General features: G+C 41.3%; 1 protein-coding gene across 4 annotated transcripts in view; it reads right to left on the minus strand.

Moving 5' to 3' along the window:
• Positions 1-26,014, minus strand: part of PAG1 (phosphoprotein membrane anchor with glycosphingolipid microdomains 1) — a 133,625-nt gene that overhangs the window by 38,720 nt on the left and 68,891 nt on the right. For all 4 annotated transcript variants that reach the window (XR_004279842.1, XM_032316971.1, XM_032316968.1 and 1 more), the window contains exon 3: positions 15,227-15,319. The gene's annotated coding sequence lies outside the window, so the exon portion shown is untranslated. The remainder of the gene's footprint in view (positions 1-15,226; positions 15,320-26,014) is intronic.

Below are 26,014 nucleotides of genomic sequence, written 5' to 3' on the forward strand. Positions count from 1 at the left end.
CTTAGCACTTGTTATGGCAACGGCAGGAACAAGGCAAGAAACACAACATTATTCATAACACAGGGAATGGACATGGGGTCAGGTGTCTGACAGACACAGGCGAATTCCTACTTCTGTGGTAAGTCACCCCATGCTCCGGGTGGAGCTTCTCAACTTGAGTCCTTTCCTCATCTACAAAGACCCGGAAGCCTTCATCTTCCCTCAGCCCTCAGGTTCAGAGCAGCTATTATTATCACATTATTTCTGTGTAATACCTCAGTTTATCAAACATTTTCACAGATTTTACTTTTTGAGTAGCTTAACAATCCTGTGAGAAAATTAGGGCAGGGTTTATTTTTCTTTCTTTTAAAAATATCATTATTGTTGTTTTAAGCTGAGGAAGCAACAGACCAGAGAGATTAAGAGGCTGGCCAATGGCCAAGACCCTAACTAGGACCCACCCTAACAAGGACCCACCCTAACTAGGAAAGAGTGGAGCCATCCCCTTCCACTGCCTTTCACTCTAGATCCTATAGTCTTTCCTCACTATACGTGGTATTAAAAAATTGTGGTCTCATATGAAGTGAAGTTCTCATCAACGAGCCAGGAAAGCAAAGAGCACACAGCTGCCACCAGCCACCAGCTCCAGTGCCGCAGGGGCCTGGCACGTACCGCAAACACTGAGGCAGGCCAGGTGGATATTAACCACGAGGAAGTAAGTTTCTCTTTCTCAAAGAAACATGTTTCTCGTTTCTCTTTAAAGACAGAACCTGTTCATTCTACCTTTTGCTTTCTTTTTAACTCTACCTTAAGAAAACCACAGCACAAAACTATTTATTAGTGGTGATTGACATTCAACCTGATGGTTGGGGAATAACAGAGTAGGGTGGGGACTGAGGCCAATGATGACTCCCCACCCTCCATGTTGGGTGTTGGGTGCCATCCTTCTGAAAGGTATGGCACCCTCTAAAAGGGATAAAGTTCCATGGTCTTAACAGGAAGAAGTGTGGTCCTTCACTGTGTCAGCGTGTGAGAACTTGCATGAATACTATAGAGGTATGAGGTCGAACTAATATTTACATTTCCTAATCATCTAAAATCTGAAGAATGAAATCAATTACACTTACTAAATCTGTCGATGGTTTTCGGGTGACTAGGGTTTCCAATAGCATTCAGGGCATGTGCTCAATGTAAAATGTGTAATATACAGTACATTCCTTTATAGTAACAAACTAAAAACCTTACGATGTCCAGGGATTTTGAGATTGAGGACAGCACATTTGCATTTAATTTTTACTTATAAAAAATCATTGCCGTATTTTAAGAGATTTGCTGGGTCTGCAAGGGTAAAATTCTCTCATCTGGGTTCAGAAACCCAAATACAACTTCTAGTTTGGCAAGCAAATGTCAAAAAATATGGAATTTCCCTTAAAGACATTATGTATAAACAGAGCCATCACATTTAGAATAGCAAGCCCCAGATGGTCTATTAGTATCAACAAAAACCACTGTCCTTGCCAGCATGAATTTCATAAAGCAGAAATCATTCCCAGGCATGCAGAGACAGACACAATCATATCCATGAATACTTATTACCATATGCTCGGGACCAGGTAAGGGACGTTATTACATGGCCCATAAAACAATACTTGAAAAACAAACACCAAGTGTTCAAATAAACTGTTTACTCTGATGGCGAGGGCACTGAAGCTTTTATGGAAAGCATGGCCTGTGCGCCCGTGTTTCAGAGTGAGACCGGATGGTGATTATGGCTGTGACCCACAGGCTTTAAAGGCAGAAGCAAGGCCACGAGCAAACCTGGTTGTGTTGGGCTGTCTTGAACATTTTAATTTACATTCTCTTTTTCTTTCTGATGACCTAAATTTCTGGGATTGGACATTTCTGTTAATAGCCGTATGATGGAACTACCATGTAAACATAAATGTCTGGGCAATTGTTATTGGCAAAATAAGGAACTGAGGCTTATGGAGTTTCACCCCCGTCGCTCAGAGAGGAGGAAAGTGAGAGAGAGGAGGACAGCCATAGGTCTTAATCTCTCCACCTCAAGGACTTCCTAAAATCATAAAAGGAGCTACAATATGACGGAAGAGGAGCCCCTGGAAACCAGTGTCAGCAGGTGGACACAGCCCTTTGTGGGCTGTGGGGCTTCTGGAGGTGCAGGGCTGGGAACGCAGGCTGGATTTGGGATGCAGAGCCCAGGCGTCATCTGAGATCCCTTTGAGGAGCTTCAAATTACCGCAGGTGTAAAAAAGCAGACACTAGCTTCAGTGAGCATGTGCCATTTTTCTATACTACACGTTCCTGAATAACCTTTGATGTTCTATTTATTTTAAAGAAGGTAGTCTTTTTTTTGGGACCCAGTTCACATCACTGATTAGAGATATTCTAGCTGTCAGATAGTGAATCGAATTCACAGGATCCAAGAGCAGTTTATGGATCAATCTGGAACAATATGGGGGTTAGCTGGTTTTGTGAAAATACTTAAAACACAACAGTGAAAAAATCAATAAAGATTTATTAAGGCTGTTTTTTTTTTTTTTTTTGCATAGGTTTAAAAACGAGTTCTAACCCATTAAAAAGGACTTTAATATTTTTTGAGTTGAAATATAATGCTTTACTGTCTCTAACTTTTTTCTTGAGTTGACCCTTATTAAGCATGTCTTTCTCCTGGGCAGCTGTGAAAATGCCTAGCTCCACTGCTGGTTTGTCACCCTCATCAGGTGACCACAACCTGAATTCTAAGCCAAGATATGCATGCACTCACGGGCAATGAGCTTTTCCCTACTTGTATCATCTTTGTGCAACACAGCAAGAAAGCATAACATTTATTTAACCTTTGTGAATACCATTTGGAGGTTCACCTAATAGTCTTTAAAATAGGCAACTAAAAGAAATCTGGCTGAAAATCTGATTTCTAATGTATGTAAGAAAAAGTTAATAGCTTCTTTTTATGGAGCATCTACCATTTGCCAGATGCTTTTTAACTTAGAGCCTCACCTAGAAAAATCAAGTTACATTTAACTTATTCTTCATAGGCTTTTTGTGAATGATAGGTAGGTTTAGAAGACTGTACAAATGGTTACAATTCTTCTCTTCCCTGTGTCCTCACTGCTTGCAATTTGACTTCATAGGTCCTTCCAGTAAAAAATGTTGCCTATGTCTCTACTCTTAATTCTTGCTTTCCCTTGTGACTTGCCTTGTCTAATGAAATGCATCAAGAAGCAACAGCATGTCAATTGTGAACCTAGACCATAAGGTTTGCATGCTTCTGCTCTTACTCTTGAGATCCTCTGTGAGAGTAAGCCCAGACTAGCTGGATAAATGAGCGCCATGTGGACCAGACACCCTCACTGCACCCCAGCTAGGAGCAGACACCTAGCTGACTGACAGTTGACTGCAGACATATATATGAACCCAACTGAAGTCAGAAGAACTGCCATAATGGTCCAGCCCACAGAAACAGGAGCCAAGTAGACCAGAGCCAAGTAGACAGTAAACTGCGGCATGGTTTGTTACATAGCAAAAACTAACATACAAAAAGCATTACTCTCTTCACTGTACTAAAGAGAGCTATGGAAGTTGGTAACTTGTCTAAGGTCACTCAGATGGAAAGCTGTAAAGCTCTCACATTATTACATCTGTCTTATGGGCCTACCCACACTGTACTGATTTTTTTAATGTAAATGTAAATGAAAAAGTACATGTTGAGTGCTTTCTACATGCTCTGTGTTGGACTGGACATATTTCCTCCATCTGGGAAATTTTACAATCTCTACTTTGTTTTTCACTAAGGAAGCTTCAGTTTGACAGGTCTGCTCTGCTATTGCTTTCACCTCCAGTGCTCTGTTTGTTTTCCTGGTTTGAAGCTGTTCAAACCATCTCCCAGACACTTCTCTTAACGTCCCAGGATAGAATTAGGGTTTTCACCTGTGACCTGATTGCAAAAATAACCACAATTACTCTCCTTCTTTCTTTTATCTTCACCCTTCGTAATAAGACTTCTTGGTATCATCCACCGAGAGATCAAGTCTATTTCCCGAGCCCTGGATCTAGATTGGACTTGTGACTAGCTTTGGCCAAGAAGCATGGCAGACATGACAGTGACAGTTCTCAGATCAGGCCTAGGGTACCTTATATACCTGCATTCATTCTCTAGGTAACCCTAACTCCTTCATGTGAGGAGGAACAGGCGAGCCCTGCTGAAGGATGAAAGGTCACAGGGACCACAGTTTGACCAGCCATTGTCCAGCCCACACCCCAGACATGTGAGAGCCAGCTGAGATGAGCAAAGCGAAACCACAGCAGAGTACTGTTGTGTGTGGGAGACTGGTTGAGACCAGAGGAATTGCCCAACTAAGTCCAGCTTGAACTGCAAACAGCAGAAGTCATAAATGGTCATATTTCAGCCACTAATCTTATAATGAAGCAAAAGGTAACACACACAGATCCTTTATGCTTTAAACCTTTGAAAGTACTTTAAAAACTTACTTTGGAACAGCCCATAAATTCAACAAATGTTGTCTGAACAGATGAATAAATGATCAAATATCCAATTACACTGAGATACAACTTCTCTGACAAAACAAAACTCTGACTTTTTATTTTATTTTGAAGTGAGTAGCTTCTTTTGGTCCTGGCTGTGAGACAGAATGGTGTTCAGCACAGGGCCTGAAACTCACCAGATGTACTCACTAAATGCTAGTTCTCACTGGTCTTGCATGTGAACTACAGTGCCACACAAAACAAGAGCCAAAGCAAACACTGTAGTGCTGGGGCATGCAATTTCAAAATCAGGGCAGACTCTCCTGGTATCTGCGAGGTGAAGATTTAGGGCAAGGGACATGCTTTTGTTCTTTAATCAGGCAAGCTTCTTTCTCTTTGGATGTTTACAGTAGTTCTCCCCTTTATCCACAGTATGGCCTTTGCGGTCTCAGTTATCCACAGCCATCCGTGGTCCAGAAGCACATGGCCCCCTTGTGTTGTCACACAGTCAGTAGTAGCCTAACGTTACATCATGATGCTTCTGTCATTGTCAGAATGCATTCTGTCATGTCAGCTCATCCCACGGGCATTCTATTCCATTATGACCAGAAGGACAAGTACAGTCCAGTAAAGTATTCTGAGAGAGACCACATTCAGATAACTTTTATTATAACATGCTGTTTTAATCATTCTATTTACTCTTAGTAATTGTTTTTTAATCTCCTCCTGTGCCTAATTGCTAAATTAAGCTTTATCACAGGGGGTATGTGTAGGAAAGACATAGTACAGACAGGGTTCTGTACTATCTGTGGGTTCAGACATCCATGGGGGGCTTGGAATATGTCCCCTATGGACATGAGAGGACTACTGTTCACTCTTTAAATGACCCATAGCTACTGAAGTCACCCAATTTCCAAGGGTGGGAGAGTTCTGCTGTATAAAGATCATAGCAAGAGGCATCCCTCACTCCTCCATTTTTGTTTTGTTTTTAATGAAAAAAATTTTTTTTAAAAGATTTTATTTATTTGACACACACACAGAGAGATAGAAGTCACAAGTAGGCAGAGAGGCAGGCAGAGAGAGAGGGGGAAGCAGGCTCCTCGCTGAGCAGACAGCCTGATGTGAGCCTCGATCCCAGGACCCTGAGATCATGACCTGAGGAGAAGGCAGAGGCTTAACCCACTGAGCAACCCAGGTGCCCCTTCCTCACTCTTCCTTAAGGCTAAGAGTTCTTGACTTGCGCTGTGTATTGGAAGCACTTGAGAAATTTTAAAACAATGACTCCAGAGACTGGCTTGATTAGTTTGGGGTAAATGTTGCACAGAGGGACTTTTAAAAGCCCCTTGAGTGATTTTATTGAACAGTCAAAGCTGAGAATCACTATTCAGCCATTCCTGAGAGTGCCTCCACCAATCAAGTGGTTATTATTCGATTTAACTTTCAAGGCAGACCTAAATAAACTTTCTTTTTTTATATGTCCCTAATCAAAATAAAGCACTGAAATATTAGAGCTAGAAACTAATTTCTTCTTATGGACAATGACTGGCTCAAAAGGAATTAAGAAATAATGGTCGAATGAGTAACTTCCTAATGATTAACTCAACAAGCATAATATGGACACTTGGCAGGATCGTAAATGTCTGTAAATGGCTTGAGAATAATTAGGTATTCAAAATTTTATTATCATTAACTAGAATGCCACATAACACTATAAATTATATTAAATAATAAATTCAAACTCAATCATTTAAGTATATGATCTAAAAGCACATTAACCTAAAATTTTTGTTTGAAAATGTACCTTATATGTACTTTTGTGTACTCATCACAAATTAAAGTAAAATTTAATATTTTAATATGATTTTTAGTTCAGATCTAATGTGGGTATTTTAAGACATTGTGGTCTTGTCTTTTTAATGCATAAGTGACCCTCATGTGGCAACAGTATTATTTTCAGGGACTATATCCTTTTTGGCAGAATTCAAAAGTGCTGAAAAATGATGAATATTAATCTTATGTTATAAAGTATAATAACTCATACAAATTGGCTCAGTGCCAAAATTTCATCTTCAATGAATTCCATAGCTACAATCACAGACTTCCAGTGCACATTCAGAGTAGAAAGGCTCTAAGTCACAGATTACCGAAGAGAAAAATCTGATGTGACCTCCTGATTTTCTAGAAATGGAAAATGAAGTCCAGAGAGGTTAAACAAGTCAAATAAAACCCCTAACCAAATGGCTGGGAATCCAGCCCAGGAAGCCTGAGCCTGCACCCTCTCAGCTTTCTGGAAAGGGGCACAGGCAAGATCATAGCAGAGCGTGTTCAAGGCCCACACAAACGGTGGTTGGCTGGATCTGGCCCCAGATTTTGCCAAAGTCTGCTACAGAGGGTTATATTCAAAAAGGACCTTGGCAAAAAGGGAAGAGTTATCACTTTGTACCCTAATTATTCTTATCACAAAGCAGACTGCAGTCAACTCTACTGTTTAATACATTAGCCATAAATATAGTTATTGTAATTTTTCTAATCTACTATTAACTTTGTACATTAACATGGTACATTTGTATAGCTAATGAACCAATCCCGGTACATTATTATTAAGTAATGTCCATGTATTATTCAGATTTTCTTAGTTTTCACTAATGTTTTTTTGTTATCCCATAGAGGATAGCACATTACATTTAGTTTGCACTATTTTTTTATTAGTTCAACACTTTGTGTGTGTGTGTGGGGGGATATGTAAAAGAGAGAATGAGAGAGAGAATATGAATGTCTCTATTCGGCCACTTAAAGTGCAAAACCCTATAAATTACTGTTCTCATACTGTCTAATGTAAGAGAAAAGGCCATATGTTAATAAAGTAATCTAGAGTTTAAATAATGCAAAAAACACTGTGGAGAGTAAAAGGTTAGATTAAAAAGAAGTTGGTATTTGGAGGGACCTAGAAACACGGTCTCTGATTTCAACATGGGTTAGCAAAAATCTAAAAAAGCAAGGAATGGGACAGAGTAGTGTGGAATTTAAAGTAATAAAAGGCAATTCACATAGAACTACAGTAATGCAGAAGAAAGCAATAATATTGTGAAATTTGTCATCATTTACTTTAGGGGAGTTTGCATTTTTAAAATCCACAGAAATGCAGTTACAGTTTCCTTGCCAATATTTGTATAAAACATTTTCCAAACAAGACTGATTCATCTTACTCTGAAATGAATTGTTAGATCACAACAGAGAATGTTAAAGAGTTTGCATCCCTTATAGAAATGCCAAACATTTTACTCTGCCTGATGCTGTACTATAAATAGGGAAATTCAAATGCTAAAAATGTTCTCCAAGTTGCCAAACATAGTTCTTTAACATCTACTTCCTAGTACAAATGACTCATTCTTCCAAAGTTTGAAAATGAAAGCTAGTTACAACACACAGAGAAATGTTGTAGCTTATACCAATTAATTAAATACAAAAGATACTTCGCTTATGTATATTTCTTTTTCCTTAGGTCAAATCCACAGAAATGTTTCATTAGACTTTTATCGAGGTTTTATTAAAGAGTAGTTACTCCGATGACAGTTGGATTTTTAAATTAACAATTAGAAGAGTCAAGCAACATTAAGATTGTTGGAAAATGATGATGCTGATTGAAATGATTTTGAAACTCATTAGCTGTATTTGAATGTAATAGATGTAAAATTTACTGTAATAAAAAAATAGTGAAGTCAGAACATGAAAACTAAGACGCTATCTAACAAGACAGTACAAATTATGCTCCAACATCCAAGAACACAAGGAAACGCAACTCTAAGAAATGTAACCCGATTAAGAAAAATAGGGCTTCTTAGGAAGAAGTCACTCTTTGGTGTAAAATGAACAATAAATAGGGGACATGCCATTCATTTATGATTGGTATTTCAACATAGTATACATACGTAATGTATATCTTGCAATAAGTAAAGAGAACATCAACAGGACAGGGGCTTGTGTAACACATCAGAGGTCAGCACCCGCTTGCAGAGGCAATGGCTGACTTTCCCAGAGAGATGGAAAAGGAAATGACAGCAGATGCACCTGTGATGTAGTGGGGGTGGGGGGGGGAGGGAGGCAGGGCAACAGTGGTTTCATAACATTTTCTTCCAATCAACCGACTCTACTGTCGGCCTTTGATCTTCTTTCTGCACCTCACCATACCTCATATTATCTCATTACCAACCACTTACTCCAGAACAGCAGCATTCTCTTTAAACTGACTACAGATAATTACTGCAATGTCCTGTCCAGGCTTCACTCAAGTCTTCTCCTGCTTTGACTTGCATAAGTATGTATTCGCAAGCCTCCAGTGGAAGTGTTTGGATTAAAAATTTTATGGTATATAAGGAAGAGGTGACTTAAGTACAATTCTTTGATTTTAGACAAGATACTATTATTAAAGTTTGTATTATCATGCTCACATATAAACTTTAATAATTCTATTTTGAGTGTTTCTTTTTTTTTAAGGGGAGGAGGGGCAGAGGTTGAGAGAGAATCTTAAGCAGGCTCCACAACCAGCATAGAGCCCACTATGGGGCTCGGTCTTGCGATCCGGGGATCATGACCGGAACTGAAACCAACACTGGGATGCTTAACTGACTGAGCTACACAGGCGCCCCTTGAGTGTTTCCTATTTAACAAGTGATGTACTATTCAATTTACTCTAAATTAATTATAGAATAAAATGCATGATTTGCAGATTAGTTTTTGAAAAGACATACAGGCATATGACATATATATCAAATATATAAATATTTTCATATATGTTTCAAATATATAAGTTCCAAATTATATTTAATATGTTACAATATCAAAACAGATAATAATTGCTTTCATTAACTAATGTTCAGGTAGCTACCATTTTGGACAAACATAATCGACCTACAATAATTTTTGTGTTTACTTATAAAACAATAAGACAAGATAGAAAGGTTTAGGCTGCTGTTTGCAAGCACTTCTCTGCAATAAATATCTCTATTTTGTCCATTCTGACTGTGTTGTCCGCTTGCCAACGGGTGTATGAGGGCACATATATTAAGGGTATGGCTGATACTTATTTCTAATAAATAAAAAGCTGAATTGTAGGATGGTCACTACTACTTTTTCTAACATAGAATTTTATACAATATTCCAAAAAGCGGATATGAAACTTACCAAATATATTCAGATATTTAAGATTTACAGAAAGTATGATACAATAAACACCTATGTAACTACTACCCAGTTTAGGAAAAAAAACTATGCTAAGTATATAAGAATTTTGTCCAGAGGACTGCAGCTTAGAATGACATTGATAATTCTTATGTTTCTTGTCTCACCAGTCAGCTAGCCACTACATAAAGTAATAATATGTGATTAAATATCAAAACTAATGAAAGCTGCCATGGGCTTGCAGCATTTGAATGACATGCTTGTTTCTCTGACTGTCACTAAGGGCTTTCTATACTCTATGAGGTCCTCCAACAGTATCATATCCTTTAAAAATATTTCAGTAATCATTCTATTTACTAAGACTTTAAAAAGAAGACTTGGATTTGAACCTTTAGTACCCTAACAATGAAAGACCCGGGGACATCTCTGACCTTATTAAGAGGCTGCAGGTAGATCCCGATCCAGGCGAAGACAAAGGGTTGGAAGTCAGATATGGGTGGGGGGCAAGGGGATGGGCATCCTGAAAACAGAATTGAAGTAACGATGCTGTACAAGGAAGGTCACACAAACGGTCTCTGCCCGAGACACTGTCCCACTCAGCCCGCTGGCCTCCCATCACACAGCCCTCCAGGTTCTGGGGAACACTCCAGAGTCCGGGGAATTGAGCGAGACTCAGATGCCTGCACATGTGCCCAGGCAGAGCGGCTCCACAGTGTGTACTGGTTTCATCAATGAGGATGATGTATGCACAGCTCCCTATGAGGCACTTTTATGGACAGCCCATCTCTTTGGCACTAGCCTGACACAGAGCCAAAATCTCGACCTGAAAGACCAAAAGGCCGTAGAATTTAAAAACCGTGAGAAAAAACTGGTCTCAAAACTGGGAACCGTTTCTGCAGCAAACATTTGTTTTTAGCTTAGGAAACGTTAATCCCGAAACTATGATTCTAGTTCCTCTCTCTTCAACCTGTTCATCAAAAAGCACTGAACAAGGAGCACCTGGGTGGCTCTGTGGGTTAAAGCCGCTGCCTTCGGCTCAGGACATGATCCTGAGGGTCCTGGGATTGAGTCCCGCATTGGGCTCTCTGCTCAGCAGGGAGCCTGCTCCTCCTCTCTCTCTCTCTGCCTGCCTCTCTGCCTACTGTGTTCTCTGTTTGTCAAATAAATAAATAAAATCTTAAAAAAAAAAAAAAAAGCCTGGACTCTGGCGCAGACCCCCCAAGGCACTTTCATATCCACCATGAAGGATTTCACAGAATTCATTCTGCATACTAACCTCCTTCCTCCCTGTCTTTCCTACCTTCTATTCCCTATGCCTCATTTTACCCCCACCTGTTTTTAATTTACTCTGTCTTAATGCATTCTATATTGTGCCTTATTCTTAAAAGTCCTTCTGGAGCCAGGTAGGACACAAACAAATGATTGCCAGCTTTTCACAAAGATGAAAATAGCTTAGAGATAATCCAGTTCTATCCTCCATATTTTACGGATAAGAAATCTGACGCGCTGAGGTCCCAGTGACTACTGGTTTTAAGACGGAGTGAAAGTCAGGAATCCCAAATGTAGCTGACTGATCTTTCCTCAATACCTGACTACCTTCTATGACCTGTTCTGTTGTCTCTCCTTTTCTCAAGGCAGCTCTGCTCAAAGGGGTGTTGCCAGATGTTTCTCCCCCTCTGGCAGAATAAAACATTTAGGAAATTCTGCACTCTATATCTTGCTGTGGAGAGTCACAAGAGAATTTGGAGAAACCTGCAATACGTACATCAATTTAATTTCATTTAATCCACATCTCTCAAACATAGCTGATCATTAATGAAACCCTCTTTCTTTTCTCTTTCAGGAATGGTGGAAGGGAGCTGCACCCATTAACACCACTCTCTGGGAAGTACTGGGGTCAGGCAAGACCTCCTAAAGGCAGCTAAATCCTCACAGCAGGTCAGAGAGGAGAATGGTCAAACATCCATCTTATTGAAATATCAGCTTGAACAGTGGCTGCTCTTAATAATGGCAAGTCCAGCACCGCTGGCCTCGGGGCTGGAGCACATCAAAAGGTTTAGGACTCACTCGGTGAAAGAGGTGTTGAGGAAGAGGGAGAGCATGGCCCTTGGCCCTTCTCCCAGTGCAGCTGGGGAGGTCGTCCGCAGGCCTGCTGTGGGGTACAGCTCCCCCTGACAGCCAGGGGCTGCAGTGCCTGGAAGCCTGGCTTGACCGTACAGCACGAACCTGTACCCACTCTGAATCTACAAGGACAGAAATTAAAAATTCTTCTTCCCTGTTGTAAAGGCCAAGAGGCAAGAGGTGTACAGTTCAAAACCCAGCAATGTAACACACTGTGTGCGCTTCTGCAGGGATGGCAGACCCCAAAGGGACAGGACCATGGAGCAAACTCTGCTGTTGGTATAGGAAGTACCTGCGACTGGGGAGCGCAAAGCCCTCATGCCTGGACTCTGGCGCAGACCCCCCACCCCCGGCAGGCACATGCCATCCGCCCTCATTACCTGTGGATGCCCGGACAAGTCACTCACCCTCTCTGAGCTGCAGTTTCTTCTTCAGTAAAATGTGAATAATAATAATGAAAGCAGAGGATTAAATGAGTTAGTATTTGCAAAGTGCTTAGACGCCTGCTTGCCCCACAGTAAGTGTAGTTTAAGTGTTTGCTGAAGAAAATAGTGTCGTTAAGCGTGTACTCCCATGTGCCCCCACTGATATATGCTTCCTTTCCCAACAGACAAGGATGAGCTGTCACAGGTGAAACAAGCCCTTTGCAACTCCTCATTTTAAGACCAAGATACTCCTTGTCCCCTAGTGACCAGGATGTGAAGGAAGCCAGACCGGGCTATGATCCTGCCTCTAGAGGCCGCACACACAGGCTTCGAAAGCCTGCGAGCTCCCACAGCTTTGCGGCAGGCTGAGGGCCAGGCTCTGCGGGACCAGGTCACTGGTACAAGCTAATGATCAGGGCTCCAAAACGGTGGTTACCGGGGGTTCCAGCAGCAGAATGACAGGAAGACAGGACAGTAGATGTGGCCGCCGGGTCACAGATAGACCAGCAGTAATCCAGCAAACTGTCTTCTGAGGCTCCTTGGTCCCCTGCCTTCCCACCGCAGCGCCTCCAAGGGACACCTGCAGGAGCAGTCGAAACCGGCCTTATCTCCCTTACTAGCCCTTAATGTGGTTGTTAAAAACGATAAAATAAAAACTACTTTTAAAATAGACAAAAATAAATGTGCCAATATATTGAAGCAATAAAGGGAAACAGTTTTGTAACATCTTGGTTAATTGTACTTGGTTCCTTTGGTATTTCCTTGAAAATACCATCATGTATATTTACATATTTTTAAGAGTTCTACAAACACATTTTTTAAAAAGATTGCCAAACACATTTTAAAAGACTAAGAAATTTAAAAACCAAGCAGATAATGTACCTGAAGGATGTCATAAGTAGCAGAGGAAAAGACTGGCTTTAGGCATCTAAGACAGATCCTTCTATAGGTTACATAAAAATCCAAGCAGGGTTTGCAATCATTTAATGACTGACTGCGCACCGACATCATCACAACTGTAATTTTAGAAATGTTGTAATTTATAGGATATTCTTCTTATAAAATTATACACAGAGTTCTGATAAATACAAGCTAAGCCTGAGGAATATGAGAAATCTCTCTTGGAGCACAAGGACGAGGGGCCCTTGAACTTGGCTGGGAATGGCCCCAGCACACCTGCTCTTGGAGCTCCCCTGGTCTAGCTCATGTGCTCTGTGAACACAGCAGACCGCAGCCTGACAAGATCTCTTTTCGCTCTCAGTTTCCAAGGCAGGGTTTGCACACTGCTTTCCACCTTCACTTTGACAGTCGTTGACTTTAAGGTTGTGGACGTCTGGGGCATGGCTCGCTCTCGCACTGTCTCTGGCAGTGGACTTCTTACCTTCAAACACATCACTTAATGCGCCTTTTCTCTCTCACCTTAGGCAGCTCACACTGGCTTCCGTGCATCACCAGAGCGGGTGCCGAGGTTGTTTTTCACTTACACTGATGTGAATGCTAAGGCACAGGGAACCATCTCCAAGCAGGTCTGGTGTGTTTATAAACTTCATGATTGTAATTCTTGTTACCACGGTATTTAAATAGGCACACTGCTGTCTTAAAGCCTTTTTTATGTAATACACGCATAATGAAAGGTGAAGAAGAAAACATTCACTTGCAGAAAAACTATTTCCTTAAATTATGACTTGCACCTACAGTCATGAGAAGCTATTAAAATATATTTTTTAAAAAATCTCTAAGCTAATCTATTGCTTTGGATTTTGATATTCTCCAGTGCTGTTCCCCCCATTCTGTATGCACAGCACAGATTCCTGCCAAGCCTATTACAGTGAACAAACAATGTCTTCTCTGTCAGAACAGACAATGAATAGTATCACAGAATTCTCCTCTAATGTACAGCTTCCATTCCCCCCCCCCCCCAGCCCCTTCCGAAAAGAACCACCAGGACGAGGACTGACGACGAGGAACCCATTCCTCGCCCCTTGCCAATCTGAAAGCACATTCTGGCGAGCTAAGGACTGAGTAATGTCGGCCATATATTAACTGCTAAACAGAGAAAGCTGACAAGTTTATTTTCTTTTAAATTGGATCGTATATTTTTGCATTTCTGTGGGTGGTGAACATGGGTATCTTTATCAGGAAGGAAGGAGAGTTTTATCAGATTGAATTTCAGGGCTTAGCAAAAACAGCTTTTGGCTACAGACTGAGCAGCAACAGGGGAACTTCACAGAAATGACACAGCAATTTGTGTTAAAATAGTGGCAGCCAATTCATGAATGCTAAAGCCTACTACGAATTCAGCTGCTTCTGTTAAGCCTTTACTCCCGCTAAGCTCATGATTCATAAAGAAAGCGCCCGGAGTTACTCCTCTGAAACATAGAGTATGTGCTGACAGACTCCTCTTTGACGTCTCTCTCTCATATTCCCATTCTCTCTTCCACATGGATGCCTTCTCCTCCCCCAAGAAGAGGCATTAAGGATGGGAAGTCCCTGTCACCGACCACCCACAGCCTTACTTAGTAGGTAATTTTCATGAAAGGAGCACATGGATTTCTTTAAAATCTTCCACATCTGTAAGTCTTAGTTGGTGTAAAATATTATGACTCTGTTTTCTTTCCCTTTCTGACATGAATATAGTACATATTGGATTGTAACTTCTAGGAAGGACTGTACCACGCTTTTCCCATAGAAGACAAAAATGCTATTTTTATCATCAAACCACACTGGCTGCTGTTTTCATGAACGCCAGAGAGAGAGATTAACATGAAGAAAAAAGCACCGCCTTCCCTTGCCTCCCCTCCTCCCACACATGTGTAGTGTGACTCCGCGAGCTCCCGGATTCTGGGATTCTGAGGGCGCCCTCCGTTCTCCGGGATATCCCTCGGCTCCGCTCACTTCTCCCCTCCCTCCCTCGTGGCACTCGAGGCTTGTCAGATGCAACAATCAAGCCTGTGTGCGGCACCACTGCGCCCTGAAAATTCTAATGAGGGGCCCCCTTATTGAACAATGGTAGTATTTACCTTGGAGAAATGTTTGTCCCAATAAGGAACCAAAGTTCCGGTGGTGGACTCCCTTTGAAATGTGGTGGCGAGAGTCCTCTTTTCCTGCTTGGCCTGTAACCAAAGAGAAAGAAAACTAGGGTAAAAAAAAAAAAAAGCAGATGGATACAGACTGTCAAAGATACTTGTCCAGTTCGTTGTAAAAACATGAGTAAATTTGGGCCAAACATTGAGCTTTTCATTCCTTCCCAAGCAAAGCAAGCTGCAAAGTCGAGGAAAACTACAAATAGTAGTAAATAAATAAAAATATGATCTCCAACGTAACAGTTCATGTCTGATCAAACACTCATCAATTTACTTGCTCTTTCCATATTTTTCCTAATATTACAATAAATAAATCTGTGTCTTATTGCAGTTAATAATAAAATTCAAGTATCTGTTACCTAAATTTGGGATAAAACGAGGGATGTATTTAAGATTGATGCTTTTAAATAAAGTAAGCTATGATTTAATTATGAGAATGTCTTACTCAAAAAGGAACACCTTCAGGGTGCCTGGGTGGCTCAGTGGATTAAGCACCTGATACATGATTTCAGCTCGGGTCATGGTCTCAGGGGGAGATCTGAGATCAAGCTAACCTCAGGCTCCACACTGGGTACACAGACGGCTCGAGATTCTTCCTCTCCCTCTCCCTCTGCATCATACACCGCCATCCTAACCCCCACGGGCGCGTGTGCTCTCAAATAAATCTTTAAAAAAAAAAAAGCAGCATCTTCAGTACAGCATGAACCGTGTGACCTACATGACATACAGATCTCCTGATCCCACATTGTTCCTTTACCCACTTCACTGGGGAAACGAAGACGACATGCAGAAGTGGAGGGGATGACTGGGGTGTCTCCCCTTCTCTTCCCTCCTGATTCATCTGCGTGCGCCCCGGGTCCCGTTCCATCCATGGTTTTGGTCTAGTTTTGGTGCCCAGCCTTTCCTCCATCCACCTTCCCTCTCCACGTCTCTCCCCATCTCCTCACAAATCTCTCCCGAACTTAACCTCGGTTTCATGTAAGGCACCATAGTTCGTGCAGCATGGGAGGTAGGACTAGGGGAGGGCGATGGGAAGAAGGAATGAATGAGCTTACACCCTGAGGGGAACATCCTAGCTGCTAACTAAGATTCAGAACCTCTCAATTATTTTAATGGACTGAGCTACGATTCCAGATTTGAAGATGAAGAACTGAGTGCAACACGAGCCTTCTAGACCTGCATCTAGTGAGGTTCTATTAGGGTCATATAGGATCATCGCAGACCGTATGTAGCTTTCTTCCACAGCACAGTCAGCAGATTATTTACACTGTCTCAAGGTACATCTATTGTTTCCCTGACAGTTACCAAGGGAGAAACGGCGGACTTTTGTTTGCCACTGCATTCAGCTATTATTATTTTCTTTTCTTGAATAAGTCTAAAAAGACCAGAATAAGACACAGAATCATGGGCTGTCTCCTTCTGACCTGACTCCAGGTCTTTCCGCTGTCAATCAGGCAAACTAAAAGGGCAGGGCGCCTTCACTGGGTGAGGGCTTGACAGACAAGGGCCCTTCCCAAACCACCTTTCACTCTTCCATTAGATTTTCAAGAAACCTCCTCCTGAAACCCTGCCCTGCAGATATATTTAGATGTGGATTCCAACTGTAAACATCTCCACTTCCCCCATGTCATCATGGTTGGTCCCAGAGAACGCTCCTGAATTTGTTAGAAATAGAAGCAAGATTAGATTATCTAAATCAAACTGCTGCAGGAAAAAAAACACAAAAAAAAGATATGAAAAGAATATTTTTCTTAAAATGCCAAATCTTATTAATATGTATTAGAAATAATGATTGCCTTAGCTCTATTACTAGGTGGGAGTAAAGAGTCTAATTTGAAAATTGAGCATATAACTTGACAGTTATTTTAATAACATAAAAGTCATACATAATTTTGCATTTCTGGAATATACATTTCATGACAAAAATATTTCAAAGAAACAAGGTAATCAGGACACTGTGGTACTAGACTAGGACAGACATAGAGATAAATGGACTAGAAGCACTATCTAGAAATAAACCTGTGTATCAATGGCTAATTAATTTTCAACAAGGGTGTCAAAACTGTTCAGTGGGGAAAAATAGCCTTTCCAACAACAAAATCTAGGACAACTGACAGCCACATGCAAAAGAATGAAGTTGCATCCTCAACTCAGACCATATAAAAACTGACTCAGAATGAATCAAAACCTCCATTTAAAAGCTAAAACAACAATTCCCTTAGGAGAAACGACAGGGATAAACCTTCATGAGCTCAAATTTGGCCATGGGGTTATATATATGACACCAAAAGTACAAGCAACAAAAGAAAAAATAAATCAATTGGACTTGATCAAAATTAAACACCTTCGTGCTTTAAAGGACACTATTAAAAGACAACCCAAAGAATGGGAAAAAAATCCAAGCAAATCATAACTGATAGAGGACTTTTATGTACAATATATGAAGTACTTTCATAACTCAATAATAAAAAGACAACCCAATCAAAAGCAGGCAAAAGATCTGAACAGACATTTCTCAAAATAAATACACAATGGCCAATGAACACATGAAAAGATGCTCAGCATTATTATTAATCAAGGAAAAGCAAACCAAACCCACAATGAGATGAAATACCACTTCATCCCCCATAGAATGGCCATAATCAGAAGTCTACATGGTAACAAGTGTTGGTGAGGACGTGGAAGAAAATCAGAACCCCCCATATCTCCTGAGGGGAATGTAAAATGGGAGTCACTTTGAAAACAGCCCGTTCTTCTTCCAAAAGTTAAACAGAGGAGTTACCATTGGTCCCAGGTAGGTACTGGGATATGTCTATATGGGTATATATTCCACTCCTCGGTATGTACCAAGGGAAATGAAAACATACGTTCACACAGAAACTTGTGTATGGATGCTCAATGTGGCATGATTCATATTGGCCCCAAAGTGGATACAGTACATATATCCATCAGCTGGTGAATAAACATACAACATGGGGGTATATCCATATCAAAGAATAGTCTGTGGCCAGTTAGATGGAATGAAGCACTGACTCACATTACAATGGGGATGAACCTTGGAAACATGCGGAGTGAAAAAAAGCTAGTCACACAAAAGGCCAAATACTCTCTGAGTCCATTGATGTGAAATGTCCAAAATAGGCAGGCAGATAGAAAGTGGATTAGTGGTTGCCTGGGGGGGGGGGGCAGGAGGATGAGAGCTAAGGGTGGGGGCAGAGCTGCTATCTGAAGTATGGACTGTGGGACGGCTGCACAACTCTGTCCATTAAACTGTCCAATTTAAATTGGTGAACTGTATGGCAGCATGTGAATTCTATCTCAATAAAGCTGCTACCAAAAAGAAACTCCAAGAAATGTGCACATGGTAATGTCTGTCATTTTCCAGAGCAATCTGAAAGAAATATGGCAAACCCCAGGGTGAGTCTGGCTGGAATCACAGCAGTCATTGCCGTGAAGCATGATCACTGGGCTCCATCCGCTGCCAGCCATCGTGTTTGAACTGAAGACAGCCAGAGAGTCATTCTGCATGGACCATGTGCCTTTTCAGACCTCCTTTCACACCCGTGACTATGTCTGAGGGTGGACAGCAGTTAGTCACTGCAAACGATGACTGACCCAATCAAATAGAAATCCTATGCCGTCCATGTTGCTTTCATCTTCCACTGAATGGAACTGCAGGACTTGGGAAGCGTGGTGTCTACTCCAATATGCCCCCCTCCCCGCACATACTATGTTAGTGGAACGGCAAATTCAGCACCGTGTCTTCCGTACCTAGTTCACTGACAGAGTTTTCATTAGGATTGTTAGCAGGTTCTTAACATAGATGATGACATTCAGAGAAAGGCTCAAACAAGTGAACTCTGATAATTCATGACGTGTTTGGCCTGCTCACATGAAGCCTTGTTCTAGCTACAGCCACTCAGAGAAACTGACGCACAGTACAATTTCTGGGACACTGGGGCCCTGAGGGTTGGGTTATGCACCTGACAGATGGCCTGACCCAACCCCCAGCTGGCATTGCTGAGAAGAGGTGTAGGAAGAGGAGTGGTTTTTTTTTTTTTTTGGGGTTGGTTTTTTGTTTGTTTGTTTATTTTATTTTTTAAAGTTGTACCTTTAGAGCCCCTCCTAGGGAAGCAGCAAGGAGGTTGACAGCGAAGCTGCCTGCTATCTGGGTAGATAAACACAGAGACTAGGTAGCCCTGACTTGAGTAACCCAACTCCAAATTCATGTTTGACTTTCAAAAACTGTATTTGGAGACAGGTTATCCACTCACTGTGAGACTAGAATCACGCTCACTTAAAGATTCTCAAATTTAAAAGAAATTTAAAGATGATCTACAAATCAAACCCAGTTGATACTTGAACCCTTTCTACAATGTCTGTGACCTCCAGGTCACAAGTATAATAATGAAAGGACTTGGTTAAATGTAACCGTTAAAAGTACTGAGCACAGAATGAATCACAGTGTCTAATATATAATAATCATTGAATGTCTACTCAGTGATTGAGTGAGTTAACTTTTAAAAAATCAGAGTAGATTTGAGCATATTGATATAATAAAGCTGCTCTCCCTGCCAGTCCCTGAAGACAAGGAAAGGAGCTGGATCACAGGTCACTCATGATTGGCAAGTGACCGCAACAACATACCACACATGCAAATGCCACTCAAGTAAATATTATCTTTTATCCCTGATGCAATGGAAACAAACCAACAAAACTTAGATCTGCTCATCAAGCCAATGCCAGAATCCCTTCCATAATGAAAGGCTCCCAGAAGAAATTCATTTCTGTCTTTGGCAAATGCTGTTCGATATGAGTTGGGGTAAGGAAGGTTCTTTTTTACCTAGTGATTTAGTGGCCTCAACCTTGTTAGAGTCTTGGTTCTAACTTCTAGGGCCATATGGAACAAGTCCAATAATTTTCCTACATGGCAATCTTTCAAATACTCAAAGACACCTATTTAAAGCGTTCCTCTTCTCCTGCCCTTGAGCTTTCCCTTCTTCATTTTAAAGCATATAGTTCTGGGTACCAGCTACCCTAACTTAAAAAAGCACCGGGGCTGGAAGAAGTGAGCTAGGCTCTGGCCAGGCCTGCTCACAACAGCAAAGTAGGCTGACAGCCTGGTCCAGCTACAAGGCCCAACTTAACGGAGCGGCTCAGTAACCAAGCACAATGTTCAGGGGACAGTGATCTGATTTAGGAAACAGTCCTTATGTGGGTTTTGATGGTGGTGCTAGGGGAATTGTTGTGGACCAGATATCAGGGAGGCAAAGCTATCAACAGGGAGCCATGATAGGCTGGTTAACTCAGGAGAGGGGTCCGTGATCATTCTGTGGTCCAATCACAGCTGCAGAATGTGGCTACTGGGCAATGATTCAGGGTAAGAGCCACAATTTCTTGAGATCTCCCGACAAGATCAAGACAGACCATGGTACCCAAAATACACACTCTATCCCAGACATTTAGAAGGAAGAAAAAGAGCTGAAACTTGCAAGGTCAAGGCGTGAGTATCATGGGAATCTGGAAGTCATTCCTGGGATATGAGATCCAACACCTGGTGGCAATAAAGGCCACTTGGGACTCAGCACTGGTCATCCCAGTGGTCAGGGCAATACCATTCCCAGCATGGGAGATTACGATTCAGCCCACAACTCAGCCAGCACTGAGCAAGACTGTACTGTGTTCCACTGCCCTGGGGACTAGGTTTAAACATCTTCAGCGATGTTTCCTGCTTTAGTGAGAACAAGCTTAGCCCCGGGGAGGGCAAGATGATGCATGTGAGAGGAACAAGTGAGAAAGAAACAGGGGAGGCAGGAGGAGACATGCTGGGGGCCAACACTTCTGCTTTTTTGGTTTTCTTCCAAAAGACCAAGCTCAAAGGCAAGTCTCCGGATGACGTAGCACTTGGTTGGTGAGGAAGAGAATAGGACGCTTACTGTGTCAGTGCAGATTCTCCTATAGATATTCAGAAAACCTGTGATCACAGAAGCTTTTTTCAGAAGCTACACTAATCAGACTCTGGCCATATATGAATCTTGTACTGGACTAAAGAAAAATCTAACTTTCTTTCATATATGATGCTGCTAAGACAAATCTTTCCTCCTGTCCTTTTGCAATTTAATTGGTGATGGTGACGGTGAGGTGCTTACGTCATCCCCATGCCATTTCCGCCTCTTAGATCTGGGTCATTGAGTTAAATGTCAAGTTATTCTTGAATTTTTTTTCTCTCCTTTGTTATTATAGAGCCATCTCTCTCAGCTTTGGGCCATGCATTTGCACAGTTATATCCAACTGAGGCCTAATGTCGAATGGACAGGATTGGGTTCAAATACCAGAAACCTTTCTCTAGGAAACAAGCAATTTATTCATCAGTTCCCTCTGGATATACACACCAAGCCAGTTATTAATCTAGCTAATTACATCTACCCCTTATTTGTCCAAATGATAAATGTTAGCGATTTGATATACTTTGGGTATTAAAAACCACAAACATATCTATAAACTAATGCCTGTGATTTCTTATTAATCCAGCTGAATTCTAGGACAGGTTTTGTAAATTGTCAATATAACAAAGATCAACCTCAAAGCACAGATACTTCCTCCCATGAAAATTTCAATATTCAGTCCTTCACCATAATCATGCAAGAAAATAATACTGAATATGCCCAATGGTATAGCAATTAAAACGGTAGCTAAAGCCAACGTATCTGGGCTGTGATATCCTAAACAATCCGGGAAAACTGTAATTTACAACAGATACTTCTCCCGCCCTCATCCCAGTATTCTCAGCTTCCCGGGCTGCACTTCTCCCCTCGCTAAGCTCCCTTGTGTTTTCTGGCCATTTTTTCTTGCCAGCTTTCCCAGCTGTGCCTCCCATCTCTCCCACCACCCCCAGCTGCTTCAGCTCACACTTGCAGCCTTCCTGGGATTCTCGGTGTGAATGGCTCTAGTTCTCATGCTATCTGATGTCTCCTGCCCCATTTCTCACATGTTCTAACAGCTGAAATCCTTGAGGTATGTGAAGCAATAGTCCATTAAGAAAAGAGTATTTTCAGGGAGTTAATTTTCTTGGTGGAGTACAGAAAAATGGAAGAGGCAGGGGAAGAAAGTTCAGAGGTGCCAGAGAGAGGCCACTATGAAGATAAGATGAAAGCACAAAAAAGGGAAAAAAAATCAAAAATTTTTAGGCATCAAAAAGATGTAAGTATGACACTGGGAAAATGATTCTTTCTGAAAATCCTCATAAATGGTGTGGTTTAATAAAAATAATCCCCTTTCCAAGGAGAACATATTTTTCTTGAATTTTGGGGACCTAATGATAAAAATCTTTTAAGGATGTATCCTCATACTATCTACAATATACAGGATCCAGGTAAGCATAGATACAGTTACGATACACTGAGTTATTAACAAATGACATTTTACTAGCAAAAACCTTCTTTTTGTAAGACCATTACCTGGAAAGAGGCTTAAAATGACACTATTTCTTATAAGCCTTATCTGTAAGATGCATCCCAAGCAAGGCTTGGACTTGAATTCCTTGCAGTTTCAGTATTAACAGAGAAAAAAATCAAATGACCAAAGCGCACAACAAGGAAAAAAAAAAATCTTTTCTTCTTGGTAAAAGACAGAGTAGTTTACAATTCACAAATTCAATATATTTGAGGGAAAGTTGCATGATTCTCCAACATCTAAACATAAAGCAAGGTAGCACAAACACTAACAATAAAAAGATTAGCTTTGGAACTTACATGTTGCTTTAGTGAACAGAAAATATATAACTTGACTCCTCTACTTACTAGTTAATGAATTGGTAGTAAAATAAATATTGAAAAACATCCTCCTTTAGGCAACGTAGATAAACATGGAATAACAAACAGGACAATTTAGGGGCACTTGGGTGGCTCAGTTGGTAAGCTTCTGACTCTTGGTATCTGCTCAGGTTCACGATCTCAGGGTCATGAGATGGAGCCCGTTTCAGGCTCCCTGCTCAGTGCGGAGTCTGCTTGAGATTCTCTCTCTCCCTCTTCCCCACCCACCCACACTTGCTCTAAGTAGATAAATAAATCTTTAAACAAACAAACAAACCGGGCTATTAAAGAGGTCGTTCGTTCATTCATTCATTCATTCCCTTATTCACCTTTCAGTGTTATTTTCTTGCTAAAAACAAAAAGGTAAACACTACTCCAGTCTCTTCCATCTATTTTATCTGGGAAGCTGTCTTTCGGAATGGAACTTAAGCTGCCACTCATACGCCTATAGCTTTGGCTTGTGTCTCCTGGTGGGTACCTAACTGGGCAGCCACTAGGCACACCTCCCTGTCTCTCAGAGCCTCAGATGAGACTTTAGACATTTCCCAGTGAGCAGCAGTTTCTGTTTTCTCTAGCCTTGGGATCACCAAGGGATAGTGGGACTGGAGGGTCCCTGATCACTGAGCTTTCCTGGGAGCTGTCTCAATGGGTGTGGACGTATGGGGTGGGGGTAGGGGCACCTCTCCCAGGAAGCTGAGGAAGATGTGGGGTCAAACACTAGCTTGAAGGTTCCCCAAGTATGTTTTTGAGAAACCCCCAAATTCATAGAAATCTGATCACTGTTAGAAGTCCCAGTACAGACTGCAGTGTAAGCACAGGATAAAAAGAGAACCCCCCTCCGGACCCCAACCCCTCCCACTTGAGGTTCTAAAGAACTGGCTTTGTTGTTTGGACTGGCCTGAGGCAATGGCTCTGCCTGTGGGGTCAAAAAAGGGGGATACATTCAAGCTCTGGTTTTTTTTCCTGGTAGCTTTCCACATTATTAAAGATTATTGTCTATAAAGTGAATGAGTTTTGGAAGAATGCGTAGGGGGTGTGTGTGTGTGTGCATATGTGTTTGTGTGTGTGTGTGTGTGTGTGTGTGTGCACGCATGCGCTGCGGGTGGGTAGGCTGGCATTTTGTATATGGATCTTATGGCCCAAGTGGTTTCATAGTACCCTCTTCTTTGTATATATGTGAATATATGCATGTGTATTACAGACTGTGTATTTATATCCATCTCTACATGTATATAAATGGAATAAATTGTATATATGTAGTTAGAGAGAATATACATACTCATACACATTTGATCTCTTCAACCTGGACTTTCAACACTGCCTGTGGGTATCACACCAGAACCCCGCCAGCGATATCATATTCTTATGGCCATTCTTCTAGGAACTGAGACTAGTTTTAGGAAATGCTATCATATGTATGACATTTCAATAATTTCTCTGATGGAAAACAACTACTAAATGACCAAAGGCGAGCTTCAGGGAAATTCTGAGACACTCAGTGAGATTTAATGCTCAGTATCCTCGACAAAGTCAAGGAGATTCATTTGAATGGAAATAATGCACAACCTGATAATGGATTGCCCACGCTCAGCAAATATTAGTTCTATGATGATTTGTAAGACATGGTGTGTTCAGCAGAACAAAGGCATCATGATGGACTCTGGCCTACTGGGCTGCATCTTCTCTACAGAGTGGCTGCATCTGGGATGCTGTACTTTGCATGTGTGAGGACAGGACTATGTTTTTATGGCCTGTTATGGGTTGAATTGTGTCTTCCCCAAAATTCCTATGTCAAAGTCCTAATGAATGTAACCTTACCTGGAAATGGGATCATTACAGATATTAGTTGCAATCAAGTCAGAATGGAGAACAGTTGGCCCCTGATCTAATATGATTAACGTCCTTATAAAAGTAGGAAATTTGGATACAGAGAAACGTATATAGGGAAAATGCCCGTGAAGATAGAGATTTATGCAGCCACAGTCCAAGGACATACTAGCAGCTAAAAGAGAGGTCAGGAACAGACAGATCTTTCCTTGCACCTTCAGAAAGAGAACATCTTGCTAACACTTCGATCTCATACTTCCAGCCTCCAGAACTGTAAGATGATAAATTTCTGACATCTAATCCACGCATATATAAAGCACCTTTACAAATGGTGGTGCTTCGTTATGGCAACCCTAGGATGCCAATTACAGGGCCAGAGCACGGAAACATGGTCAAGTTCTCTAACACTGGAGACCTGACTTAAAGGCACAGAGGGGAGGGTGAGCAAGGCAAGAGTCATTACTCTGCATTTCTCCTATCAAGAGAGAAGGTTTACACATCAACCAGCCACTATCCTGGAGTTGCTTCTTAATTATATGAATTCAAATAACACTGAAATAAGAGGGAGGTTCACCTAATTCATGGAATTCATGATACAATCCCAAAGAAGGAATCTGTATTTTTAAACACCGTTTTCAGTAATCACCAAGCTCTTCAGGGTCTGAGCAGCGAACAGAACCCAGGCCACTTTTCATTCACTACCTTCTGCTCTGAAGTGGTGGCTTCCCCATGTGCTACCTGTGTGGGTTCTCCCTAACCCGCTGAACTGGCTTCAGAGCTAGTGCCTTTTTTTTTTTTTCTTTTAAAAAAATCTCATCCAAAGATTCTGCTATACTGCCTTATCCAGAATAGGCATACCAAAATGCCTGTTTAAATACATACTATTGATGATGTAGACAAGTTTCTATAAGAAGATACTATCAACTCATAGTACATGACTGTCCTTGAGGATACTGTTACTTTTTTAAGTCTCTTCATTTAATATCTAGGACATAGTTCCATGAACCTGCCCATATAACTGACTGGCATGATGTATAATCCCAGCTTTATTTTCTTCTCTGTTTTGATTTCTAGACTAATGGCATTT

Source organism: Mustela erminea, chromosome 16 (genome assembly GCF_009829155.1).
Source record: "Mustela erminea isolate mMusErm1 chromosome 16, mMusErm1.Pri, whole genome shotgun sequence".
NCBI classification, from domain to species: Eukaryota; Metazoa; Chordata; class Mammalia; order Carnivora; family Mustelidae; genus Mustela; species Mustela erminea.